This window comes from Lathyrus oleraceus, chromosome 2 (assembly GCF_024323335.1).
Source record: "Lathyrus oleraceus cultivar Zhongwan6 chromosome 2, CAAS_Psat_ZW6_1.0, whole genome shotgun sequence".
Lineage (NCBI taxonomy): Eukaryota > Viridiplantae > Streptophyta > Magnoliopsida > Fabales > Fabaceae > Lathyrus > Lathyrus oleraceus.
The window spans coordinates 368,172,807-368,187,490 of NC_066580.1; positions in this window are offsets into that span (position 1 = coordinate 368,172,807).

Below are 14,684 nucleotides of genomic sequence, written 5' to 3' on the forward strand. Positions count from 1 at the left end.
GAATATGGCTCACATATTTGACTTTATACTTGCCAGGGCAACCCTGGACCATGTTAACCGACTTCCCATGCACGGGCAATGGGTTCTTCGTAACATTCGGGCCTGAGTCCTCAAAGCTCATGATGCCGCATCTCATAAGGTCTTGCACCTTAGTCTTCAACGGATAGCAGTTCTCTATGTTGTGACCCGGAGCACCGGAATGATAAACACAATGTTGATCGGGCTTGTACCACCACTGAGGGTTAGCAGGTACAGCCGGAGGATCCCTCGGGGTAATCAGTTTCCGCTCTATTAAAGAGGGATATAGCTCAGCGTATGACATAGGGATAGGATCGAAAGTGATCTTCTTCCTATCATAATTCAAATTGGCCTGATTACTGGTGCTGCCACGAGGCTGGTAAGCCTGTTGCTGTGGGCGATGCTGCTGTTGATACTGAGGTTGTTACTGATTATGTTGATGTTGCTGATGCTGATAATTGTCTCTGAAGACAGGTGCTACACTAGCCACCTGGTGCTGGCTGCTAGCGTGACGCACAGGCTTCCTCCTATCAGAGGGTCTTCTAGGTTTAATATGGGATTGCACAGCATGTGCCTCCCCATCTTTCTTCTTAAACGCCCCATATCGTTTAGAAGAGCTCTCATCTTTAGACAACCGTCCTTCTCGGACACCTTCCTCCAAACGCATCCTCATATTCACCATCTCGGTGAAATCAGAGGGAGCACTCGCGACCATCCACTCATAATAAAATGAACTAAGATTCTTCAAAAAGATCTTAATCATCTCTTTCTCTTCCAGCGGAGGAGTAATCTGAGCTGCTAACTCTCGCCACCTCTGGGCGTACTCCTTAAATGTCTCTTTATCCTTCTGAGACATGGCCCTGAGTTGATCACGGTCAGGAGCCATATCAACATTATACTTGTACTGCTTGACGAAGGCTTCACCAAGATCGTTGAAGGATCGGATGTTTGCACTATCAAGGCTCATATACCAACGAAGAGCCGCACCGGACAAACTATCCTAAAAGTAGTGAATCAGAAGCTGATCATTATCAGTCTGAGTAGACATTTTCCTGGCGTACATGACCAGGTGAGCGAGAGGGCAGGTGTTCCCCTTATACTTCTCAAAGTCAGGGACTTTGAATTTAACCGGAATCTTCACACCGGGAACCAGGCATAACTCGGCAGCAGACTTGCCAAACAAATCTTTCCCTCGAAGGGTCTTTAATTCCTTTCGGAGCTCGAGGAGTTGGTCATTCATGGAATCCATCTTCTCATTAACATTTGGGCCCTCAGACGGCTCAGAATGATAGATGGTGTCGTCTACCCTGGGAATGGTATGCACGATAGGAGGAGGCATCGCAAGGACCGGGCTAGACGCCGGCATAGAAGCAAAGGTAGGAGCTGGAATATCTGGCATGAAACCAGGAGGCATACCCCACGGAAACCCGGCTAGCATGACATGCGGCGCGAAATGGGCATTGGCAGCTGGCACAGTCGAAGACACAACCTCTGATATGACGGTCCTCTTGAGAGGAGTTGAAGGAGGTGGAGAAGGTTGATTCTGAGCAGCTAAAAATTGCTCCATCAGAGCATCCAATCTGGCGACCTCTTCCTTCAGCTCTCTGTTCTCTTGTTCTAACTGATCCATCACTCTTGCAGAATTGGCTCTGGTATAATACTGGTGAGTCAGCTTGTCTTCAAAATAAATGAAGAGCACAGAGTTAGGCCATAGACAAGAAGACCAGAACAACCTGCTTATGCAAAATGATGCATGCAATGCTTGTGCATATGCTTTGTTTTTATTTCAAGGAACTTTTAGGGTTCTATTTGCAAATTTTGAAATATTAAGCATTTAATCGCATATGGAAAATATCTCATCAAATATATTCGAGACAAAGAAGTACAGCATTATTGATCATATTACAAGGGAAAAGGAAAATGAACATCCTATGGATCCCTAAAAGCTCGAGATGCTGGAAGACGAGATACATAAAGCTTCTTGATCTCTCTCTCATAGGCAGCTTCCATATACGCTTTCTCCTTAGCAAGTCGATCATACTTCGTCTTCCAGAACTTGGAAGACTGAGGAAGCAGAGAAGTCCAGGTATCATTCGGATCTATCACCTGATGCTCGAGGAACTCAATCAGAGCATCTTTCTCCTTGATTTGCTGAAGCAACTCTTCTCTTTCACGGATCCAGGCACGTGAAAGGTCTTCGTCTCTCAACTCCTCTACGCCTTGGTTAGGGAGGGTTGAAGGCCCAGCCACAACCAACGGTGTAGGTCTCGGATAATCATATGGCATAAGATACTCATAAGCTCTCTGTCTGACCCAAGAAGTATACGGCTCCAAAGCAATGCAGTTCTTCAGACCCAACTCATTTCTACCCTTCTTGTGAATCTTGCGCCAAGCGCGGACCATCCTGGCTTTCAGGCCTTGGGGATCTTTACCCTCCTGAAAGAACACACCTTCTAACAGAATGTTATGAGGTTTATCCTTTAGGGGGAACCCAAGCTGACGACGTGCTAAGATAGGATTGTAGTTGATCCCACCACATGTACCAAGAAGAGGCACATTAGGGAATTCACCACAATAATCAATGATCTGAACAGTATCATACACGCGATCATACCAAGAGATATCATCATTAGTGAGAGACATGAGTCTCTGAGACCACCGTAGACATCCCTTGTTCTCCTTGAAAGCAACCATCTGTGGTAAGTGAGAAATAAACCACTTATACAACAGAGGCAAACAGCACACAATAACTCCTCCACCCTTTTCATTCCTCAGGTGCAAAGAGAAATAGGCATCACCCAACAGAGTAGGAACGGGATTAAGAACTGAAAAGATCCTAATGGCGTTCACATCCACAAATTTGTCGATGTAGGGGAACAATACCAATCCATAGATGAGCAGCACGAATAAAGCCTCAAAGGCATCCTCACTCCTGGCCTTCCCATAAACGGTAGCTTGAGCGATGAGGAAATCAGAAGGAAGACCCTGAATTCCACCTTTGGTAGTCATATGCGCTTCAATCAGGGATTCATCTATGTGCAACAAGTCTGCAATCTCTCGAGAAGTCGGAATACTCTCTAGGCCACTGAACGGCACCTGATCCAGAATAGGAATACCCACAAGATGAGCATACTCCTCAAGCGTAGGCAACAACTGGAAGTCCGGAAAAGAGAAGCAGTGATACAGAGGATCATAGAACTGAGCCAAAGTACTCATCAACCCTTCATCAACCTGAGTGGTCAATAGAGGCAGAAGCTTCCCATAACGAGCCTTGAAACCCAAGGGATCTAATACATAGGATGTCAGATTCCTTAACTCTTTCACATCGGGCTGTCTAAAGTTGTACTTCTTTGTATGCCTTTTTGGTCTTTCCATGTCTGAAATTTTTTCAAATAAACCCTTTAAGTTCCTTGAAAATTTTCTGATTTTTCTGATGACATGAATGCAGATGAATGCATGAATGCATGAATGCAGCAATCACACTCAAGGATCAAGCAAATCACACCAGACAAAGGTCATGGGAAAGCTCATAGTATCCTTAATATCAATCATCCATTTTGGTGGATTATGGTTTATACCTTATCGACACCCAAGTTCCATTGATATTAACAATACATGAACCGGCTCAATCATCCTTAATATCAATCATCCATTTTGGTGGATTATGGTTTTCACCTTATCAACACCCAAGTTCCATTGATATTAAGGATGTCTGAACGACTCAACCACGAATCACGGGTTTGTTGATAGTCACGAGCATGGAGTCTCGGTTAAGGACCACCCAAAGGGAGTGTACTAGGGTTTAAACCTGTCGAACATGTTCTACCAGAGGTTCCCATAGTCATCATCCCATCTTTCGAATATTATCGGAGGAACGAATACTCGTATTCCAAAAATATTCTCAAGAGAGACTCTTATGAGTGTAGTATTGCGTAACAATCACATCAGATCTGACATCTGAACGACTTCCGCACTACGTCCTAAAAAATAGGCCAAGATGGGCTTGGTAAACTAAGGTCCTTGGCTTCTAAGGCACATGATTGAAAGAATAATGCCTAACCACAAATAACTTGTGTGACATTATTAATCCAACATGACCTCAACCAAGTGAATGGACTCGCAAGTCAACTTGTTAAGGAATACTCCACACAAGTCGACAAGACTATGCCATTCTCCTATCCTAAGGTGCACTCGAGTTCGGGTATAGAACTAATCTCACAGACACCACCAAGCAAAAAAGCAATTGTATATCAAGCAATTCAAACATTATAATCAATACAGTCATCCCAAATTGTACAAAAATATGTCAAATAACAAATAAACAATATCATACAACAAGGGTGAAAAGTAGGCAAAACCACCAAGGATTTGTTCCCCAGCAGAGTCGCCACTTTTCTGTAGCAGTGTATTCGTCACTTTATGATTTATTGACTAAATCAAAAGCAAAGCATACAAAGAATCGAGTCGCCATCGCACTTTCATTTATCCAAAGGAATGGCTAAAAAGCGAACAAAAGCCTAAGAAGTTTTACACATAGAAAACTAATGAAAAGATCAGAGATCTGGGTAAGGGGTTAATTACGCAATGGGAAGGTGTTAGGCACCCAAAACGTCCTAGGTACTCCTAGGGAGCCCTTTTCACACTTGTTGTACGAAATGTTATTTGTTTATGAAATATTTATTGTGCAAACATGGATTGAAGGGATGAGAAAAGAATGTACAATTTTTATTATTTTTGTGTTTGAACGGATGAACCCGTTGCCTACGTACCTTTCCATGGAAGGTAAGGATCAAAACGCCGTAGTTCGGCTAAAAGATTTCCAAAATATGAGTGGGTTCATTTTAAAACAAAAGCCCTAAGGTCTTTCGTTATCCACGGGAGAAAACTCAACCTTATACAAACAACGAGTCCACCATATGAGAAAAGCTTCAACTTGCTAGTGAGGGGTTAACCCTATAATAAGCAAGGAAGTCTTACAATTCAATCACTAAGGACAAAGGTGAGATTAACATCAACCAACTAGGATAAATCAAACCTATGGCTAATGTATGAAAACTTATCAAGAATGGACAAAGCCACAAAACAATTGAATGAGTTGGATTACCCAATTAGAATTTATTCACAAATGTGGTCAAGGTATGATTAGAATTCAATTCAAAGAAGCATTATGAAATGGAGTTTGAAAAATCAAAGGCCTAAAGCCTAGGTTTCTATGTTGAAAAGAGATGAAAATGTTTGCACAATAGTTTTCAAGTTTTGGGTTAACATGCAAAGATGGAGGTTTAAAGAAACAAAATGGTGGGAGGGTGAGAAAGTAAAACTTCTTAGATGTTCACCTCTTGAAATCATATGTAGATGATTCAAGTGATTCCTTTGGAATAAGGCAACAATGCAAGTAAGCAAATGAACAAAACAAGGTGATACCGGATGCCAATCAATGGACTTACACCAATCTCACAAACAAACATGGATACCGGATACCAATCAATGGATTTACACCAATCTCCTAAAAACAAAACAATGATACCAGATGCCAATCAATGGACTTACATTAATCTCACAAAACAAAATCGGATACCGGATGCCAATCAATGGACTTATACCAATCTCCTAAAACAAAACAATGATACCAGACGCCAATCAATGGACTTATACTAGTCTCACAAAACAAACATAACAAGGATGCCAGATGCCAATCAATGGACTTATACTAGTCTCCCACCATATCATAGGAACAACTGCCAAGTAATGGACTTATGCTTGTCTCCTCCATGGACAAAGCAAAAATGCTATAAAGCAAAGCTTATGAAATGATATACAAATGATGATGATAAATGCACAAAGGCACACTCAAGCAAATATGCAAAGATGAATCAAGTAGGCAGACAATCAAGTCAGTTAGCACACATTATATACAATCAATTAGGCTATGGCAAGGTTAGACTTTACAGTCAACTGGAATGGGGTATTGTGAGCTCTTAACCCTAACATTGAGAGTTAGGGTGAAGCAGATGAAATGGAGATGAGGGGTGTGCCTCATAGCTCTCATCCCTGTTCAGGGAGAGCTTTAAACAATAGAAGATGTGGGAGTTCAGAAAGTTGGAACTCTTCTCCACAAGTGATTTGACTCTATAAGATCTTGGGTTAATATCCACAATGCATCAACATGTTATGTGAGCAAAGGGATGACACACTGAATAGTAGGAGATGGATTACACATCTCTTTTATCTACCAATTGCCTCATAAGAGGACTTTTCCTGCTTGGCACAAAAGATAAGCAATCACAAGCATTGCCTCTTAAGGAGGACTTCAGACAGGTGCCTGCCCACATAACAGGACAGGTCTTCCAGACTACATGAAGAAGAGAGGTTATACCTAAGTGGTTAAGCAACCAAGCAAAAGCAAGTTCAAAGTGAACTTAAGCAACTTATGTACCTGTGGAAACATCAAACAAATCAGTACAACTATACAGACAAACAACCAACAGTTAATATCAGACAAACAGACAAGGTTCACAATGTGCAAGCCAAAAGTCAAACTCAAATGAGTCAACATCAACCTACAAAACACACAAAGATTAGTAATCAAAGGCAAACAACAATGCTCAAGTGATGAAGCATCCTTAACCAAGTAACTTGGATGTTCAACCTGAAATCAAAGCTCAAACATGAGAGGCAAACCACTAGGTCAAAGCCTAGGGTCAAAGATGGAGAAAAAATTCAAAACAGAAGCTGAAAATTAACATGAATCAACTTCAAACATATCTTGAAACATTCCAAAAGGTCTCACATCAATATCATTAACCAAAAGCATTTCATGATCAATTGAAGTTCAAGGCAATTTTAACGCTCAAATGTGATCAACCAGAATAAAATATCTCAATTAAATCAGAAATGATTCAAATAATTCCAAGAAAATTCATGCTCATTCACAACATTCATAACATGCATCACACAAACAACCAGGACAATTGGAGATCATTTGGCATCGCAAACACATCACATAAGATGAACAAGCAAAGGTGTGACACAAATTGTCACACCAACTTAGAACAATCATAAAATAGAAATGATAATTGATAAAAATACCAAATCAACACCAAAATGTCAAGCAAATTGTCTAGTTTCATCATGCAAATTTTCAGATTCATTGGATAAAAGCTCAGCATTTCACAAATGATATAGCAAGGCAAGGTACAAAATGCATACATGTCCACAAACCCTAGCTCAAAATAAAATCCAGCCAAGCACAATTTATGGAAAAAATGATCAAAAAATAATAGATAGAAAATGTGACACAATGCAAAAAACCACATATTTTTTGGAGCAATTTTCAATTATATATGAATTTTTAAAGATGGAGAAAAAATAAAAAAAATGTAATGTGAAGCATGTATGAAAATAGGAGGGAAATAGCAAAAATCATGAAGCACATTTGAATATTGCATGGCGCGGGGAATCGAAGTGAAGCACAATTCAAAAGTTGGCGCGCTTGCTGAATGAACATGAACCAATCAGAATGCTAGCATGGCAATGCACGGACCAATCACGCGCTAACCCTAAACAAACACATGCAAGCGCTGGAAATTGGAATCCGCAGGAAACTATGATGAACTGGCAATTAAATCCGCAGGAAACTGGAAATCAGCATGAACATATGAAGAACACGATGATGATCATGAAGATCTTCATCCAATTTTTTCCAGAAAATCTCAAAAGTTCCAGAAATTAAAAATAAGCATACTAATCCATTCCTCATGCAATGCACATTCAAGATCCATAATCAATTTAACATAAAACAAAGAAACAAGCATGGATCGAAGACATTAAGAATCATGCATCAAACTTCAAACAGTCATATCTCCCTCAATTTTGCACGAAATCTCATGATTCAAAGCTCAGCACACTCAGCATAAAAAGATCTACAACAACATCATAACATAATTGAGAATTAAGAGAATCGATTTTTGTGACCTCTTGAAGTGCAGAATTGGAATTCGTGTGTTTCAGGCCTTGTAATGCTCCAAAAGTCTTCTAGAATGCTTGTACAGGTGATTGGATGAAAGCTAGAGGTTCAATTACACTCGATTCCACCAGAATTCGATTTCACCATTAATGCTTCCAAGCTTCAAGATGCTTCAATCATGCACGATTCCATGTGAATTTTCTTCCAAACCTGCTCAGTGATACCTCAATATGATGAATCAAGCAATGGAATGTGATTTTATTGAATAATTTGAGAGAAAATTTTGAGAGAAAAAGTGTGAAAAATTTCTAGATCTGAAAATTATGATTGTTGTTAGTGAAAAACAGTTAGGGTTTTTGTTATATATGATGTGCTAATCACCCTTCTAATCATGTTTAGCCAAATGGTAATTGGAATTAGCAAAAAGAGGTGTATGTACCAAAATGTGATTTTCACCTTATGCATGAAAAATGCATGTGAATAGTGCCCGAATTTCCACTTAATTTCACTAAAAAATCTGTTTTGGAGCTATTGGCAATGATAGAATGTTCAAATAGTGCACCAATTTTAAACTTTAATTTTTCCCTCCAAAAATCAAGTGAAATGCAAATGATTATATGATGATAATTGATGAAATGCAATGTATGATTTGGAATCTAGAGGTCAAAATGAGAATTTAGCAAAAAGAACCACTTGAATTGGAGCTTTGGTTGAGAAGTTATGACCATTTGAAGTTCAATGTACACTTTGCCATGTTTTGATCATATCTCCTTAACCACATATGAGAAATTGATGATCTTGGACTTTTTCGAAATGGGAGAGAAAGCTCTACAACTTTCATGTTCAACAAAATTTCATTTTAAGCTTTCTTGATGATGTAATTTGAAGTTGAAGTTAGGTTAAAACCTTTCCATTTTTGGCAAGTTTGAATTATAGGTCACTTTCTATTTTTGGAAAGTTTTGACCTGACTTTATTTTCTTCAATGTTGATGTTTGAAATGTCAAATGAGACTTGTTTGAATATGAATGAAGTATTTCTAATCACTTCCCACTTTCAAATCCAACAGTTGACTTTGCAGTTGACTTTCTAGGCCTTCAGATGACCTGGCAATGTTCTGATGAAATTCAAACCTCTACCACTTGGGATTTTGATTCAAAATGATAACATAGCTCATATGCACTCTTGATAATGATTGTGGGGTCCAAATTCTCAAGAATGGCCACCATCTATTGCCCAATGAATGCCTTTGACTGCTTTGACTGTTGATTGCTTCATCTGCAAGACAAGGGTTAGATGACACATTTTTGTACTTTTGGTTAGTGATAAAAGGAAAAGCAATGATATACAAATGCAAAACATGCTTGGTGATCAAGAATCACTCTCAAAAAAATAACCCATCCCTAGGGAAGGAGGCAAGGTGCACAATGATCCTTGAGGCAATGAAATGATATGATATGATGCCATGAGGGACCTTAGGGACAAAATTGGGGTCTTACACATAGCTGTTGGTGCGAAGTGGGTGCTGGTCGCAGGCACGGTTGATGAGGCAATCTCGGAGATGAATGTCCTCTGGGGAGGAGTTGAAGGTGTCGGAGACGACTGGCTCTGGGCAGCCATGAATGACTCCATTAGGGCAGTCAATCTGGCTACTTCCTCCTTGAGTTCACAGTTCTCTTGCTCCAAATGATCCATTAGTCTCGATGCGTTGGCTCGGGTGTAGTACCGGTGAGTCAGCTTATCTTCAAAATAAATGAAGAACACATAGTTAGACCATAGAACAAGAAGCCTGGAGCAAAACCTGCTTATGCACATGATGCATGCAATGCTTGTGCATATGATTTATTTTATTTATCAGAGGAACTTTAGAGCTCTATTTGCAAATATTGGTCATATTAATTATTTGAACATGTATGGAAGTAACACATCAATATTATCTGGAAAATATTTTTACACCAAAGAAGTACAGTCTTGGCAACCAAAATATAATACAAGAGAGAAGGAAAATGAACATCCTATGAAACCCTAGAAATAATCATCTAAAGCTCTGGACACTGGAAGATAAGTTGCACGAGGCCTCTTCACCTCTCTCTCATAGGCTGCCTCCATATCTGCCTTCTCCTTGGCGAGTCGATCGTACTTCCTCTTCCAAAACTTGGAAGACTGAGGAAGAAGAGAAGTCGATGCATCATCAGGCTCATCAATAACCTGGTGCTCAAGGAACTTTATCAAAGCATCCTTCTCTCTGATCTGCCGAAGCAACTCTTCTCGTTCATGGATCCAGGCACGTGAACGGTCTTCGTCTCTCAACTCCTCTACTCCTCAGTCAGGGAGGGTTGAAGGCCCAACCACAACCAAAGGGGTAGGTCTTGGATACTCGTACGGCATGAGGTACTCGGAAGCTCTCCTCCTAACCCAAGAGGTATAGGGTTCCAAAGCAATACAGTTCTTCGGACCCAGCTCCTTCCTTCCTTTCCTATGGATCTTGCGCCAAGCGTGGACCATCCTACCCTTCAAGCCTTGGGGATCTTTACCCTCCTTAAAGAACACGCCTTCTAACAGAATGTTATTAGGTTTGTCCTTTAGGGGGAACCCAAGTTGACGACGTGCCAAAATAGGGTTGTAGGTTATCCCACCACATGTACCAAGCAGAGGCACATTGGAGAATTCACCACAAGAGTCGATAATCTGCACACCATCGTATACACGGTTGTACCAAGAGATATCATCATTGGTGAGAGACATAAGCCTCGTGGACCACTGTAGACATCCTTTGTTCTCCTTGAAGGCGACCGTCTGCGGTAAGTGCGAAATGAACCACTTGTACAACAGAGGCAAACAGCACACAATGGTACCACCACCCTTTGCACTCCTCATGTGCAAAGAAAAGTAAGTGTCACCGAACAGAGTTGGAACGGGATTAAGAGTAGAGAAAATCCTAATAGCGTTCACATCCACAAACTTGTCGATGTTGGGGAATAACACTAGCCCATAGATGAGAAGTACAAATATGGCCTCAAAGGCGTCCTCACTCATGGCCTTCCCGTACATAATAGCTTGAGCAATGAGGAACTCAGAATGGAGACCTTGAATTCCACCTTTGGTAGTCATATGAGCACCAACCAGAGATTCATCTATATGCAACATATCAACTATCTCTTGAGAAGTAGGAACACTCTCTAAGCCACTGAACGACAACTGGTCTAGAATAGGTATACCCACAAGGTAGGCATACTCCTCAAGCGTGGGCAGAAGCTGGAAATCCGAAAATGTGAAGCAACGGTACAAGGGATCATAGAACTGCACCAATACACTCATCAATCCTTCGTCCACTTGAGTAGTCAGAATAGACAAAAGCTTCCCATAACGAGCCTTGAAACCCAAGGGATCTAATACATAGGATGTCAAATTCCTTAGCTCTTTCAAATCGGGTTGTCTGAAATTGTACTTCTTTGTATTCCTTCTTTGTCTTTCCATGTCTGAAAATTTGCAAATAGACCTCTTAAGTTCCTTGAAAAATTTCTCATTATTGAAGATATGGATGGATGCAACAATCACACTCAAGGATCAACCAAAGCACGCCAAACAAAGGTCATCGGATGGATCAAGTATTCTTAATATCAATCATCCATTTTGGCGGATTATGGTTTACACCTTACCAACACCCAAGTTCCATTGATATTAAGGATACAAGAACGGATCAACCATGAATCAAGGGTTTGTTGCAAGTCACGAGCATGGAGTCTCGGTTAAGAACCACCCAAAGGGAGTGTACTAGGGTTTAAACCTGCCAAACATGTTCTACAAGAGGTTCTTATAGTCATCATCCCATCTTTCAGATATTATCGGATAAACGACTACTCGTATTCCAAAAATATTCTCAAGAGAGACTCTTATGAGTGTAGTATTGCGTAACAATCGTATCAAATCTTAAACTTGAACGACCTTCGCACTATGTCCTAAGAAAAAGCCACGATGGGCTTGGTAAACTAAGGTCCTTGGCTTCTAAGGTCTATATTGGAAAGAGTAATGTCTAACCACAACTACTTGTGTGACATTATTGATCCCAACATGACCTCCACCAAGTGAATGGGCTTGCAAGTCAACTTGCTAAGGAATAACTCCACACAAGTCAACAAGACTATGCCATTCTCCTATCCTAAGTGCACTCGAGTTCGGGTACAGAACTCATCTCACAAAGACCACCAAGCATACAAGGGATTAATATTCAAGCAATTCAATCATTACATACAATACAGTAATCCCAAATTGCACAAAAATACGTCACAAAATATAATATACAATACAATACAACAAATATCAAAAATAGGCAAAACCCACTAGGCAAATATCCCCAGCAGAGTCGCCATTTTTCTGTAGCGGGGTATTTGTTACCATTAGAGATATTGACTAAATCCAAGGTAAACCATACAAGTCGAGTCGCCACCGCACTTCTATTCATCCAAAGGAATGGTTAGAAAGCGAACAAAAATCTAAAAGTTTTATCGAATCAAAAACTAGTAAAAATGTCAGAGATCGGGGTAAAGGGGTTGGTTATGCAATGGGAAGGTGTTAAGCACCCAAAACATCCTAGGTACTCCTAGGGAGCCCTTTTCACACTTGTTGTAAGGTTGGTATTTTGTGAAAATGTATTTGTGCAAACATGATTGAAGAGATGAGAAGAGAATATACAAGTTATTTACAATTTGTGTTTGAATGGATAAAACCATTGCCTACGTACCATCTTCAAAAAAGATTAGGATCAAAACCTCGTAGTTCGGGGTAAAAATCTCAAAAGAAGTTGGTGAATTGATTGGTCCAAAAGCCTTAAGGTCTTTTGTTATCCAAGGGAGAAAACTCAACCTAAAACCACAAATCCACCATGTGAGGATAACTTCAACATGCTAGTGAGGGGTTAACCATATAATAAGCATGGAAGACTCATTGTCCATCACTAAGGATATAGGTGAGTATTATATCAACCTCAAGGATAACTCAAACCTAATAGCTAATGGTTATGAAAAGTTTTGATAAGAAAGTGGCCATTGAAACCACAAAAGCATTTGAATGGGTTATATTTACCGATGAAAAGTATTTACAAAAATATGGTCAAAGTTGACTTAAAGATTCAATTCAAAGTAATGGTTATGAAAAGAAAGTTTGAAAATCAAAAGCATAATGCTTAGGTTTCTAATGTTTGAAACAAGTGTTAATGTTTGCACAAAAGTTTTGGCTTGGGTTAGAGTGGAAGGAAGGAGAAGAATGGCTAAAGTCCTAATCATACAAGAGATAAAGGAGAAGAAACAAGACCACAAATGGATTTCCTCTCTTGAGATCATATTGATGATCCAAGTAGCTCCCATCCTTTGGAATAAGCAGTCACATAAAGCATAAACTCAAGCAATCAATCAATCAACCAAGCTCTTGGAAAGTTCCCCAATGGCTCTTAGATCTCTCTCTTTAGAAGCTCATGGAAATGGTTCCTCACTTAGGCTCAATGTTGGAATCCCTAGCACAAGAACACACACATTAAAAAGTTCTATCAAACAAACTAGAAATGAACAAGAAGGAGTTTAGAAAGTAGTCTCTTCAAAGTTCTCTTCAATATTTATAGCATTCTAAAGGCCCAATGCCTAGTTGCTCTTTGACTTTTATAGCACTCTAAAGGCTCAATGCCTAGTTGCTCTTTGATTTCAATTTTGCATAGGGAAAGTCCTAAAGTCTAAGTCCATTTGTCCATTTCTTTGCATTTGGTCTACAACAATCAAAACAAAACACAAGCACAATGACATATACACAATTATGTGCTCAAGTGAGCAAAAAGAAAATTGCATTAACATAAACATGTGTTCAAGTGAGCAAAGAGCAAAACAAATGAATAATATGTACAAGAATAGTAAATTGCATAAATGTAAAGAGCAATCTGGAAACATTAATGGTTAATGGTTAGTGTTAATAGTTAGTGTGCCATAAGGAAATTTAGCGCTATGTTAAGCAATCGTAATTGGACTTATGTAGAAGTCACAACTATCTGAGGCCGGTCAATAATAATGTAGGCAACAACACAAGTTAGAGGTCTTGATTAGTGAATCAAACTCCAACAACTTGCCATGCCAAAAAGAAGATGAGAAATGATCTTGTATTTGATTTAGGTTCTTTGCATGATTTAGGAAGCAACCTATCCTTAATGCAAAGCCATTCATTTGATCCATGATCAAAATGAATTAGATTTGAATCAAGGAAGATTAAACCTCCATGTATCAATGCTAACCACCAATCTCTAACTCATTGATCAAAAAAGAAAAAAAGAAGAAGAAGAAGATGATGAAGAGTTAAAGTGCATTAATGGAAATAGAATGAGATAATCAACAAGCATTGACCAAAGATAAAGAAGATCAAGGTCAAACAATAGAAGACAGAAGCAAAATGAATGTTAGAAGTCAAGAAACAAATGAAAATATTTTTGGCATTTTTTAATATTAAAATAAAACTTGAATTAAAGTAATAAAGAAAGGTCAAACTTCAAACTTACTTCAAATCAACTTTGAAAAGTCCAAGTAAATTATCCCAAGTTCAACAAGGTCAAACAAAGTTTGACAATAAATTTCAGCATTTTTAGAAGTCAGAAACTATTTTAAATCAATTAAAAATGCATAAAAATAACCTAATTGAACTAAAATCTCAATTAAATCTCAAATCAAT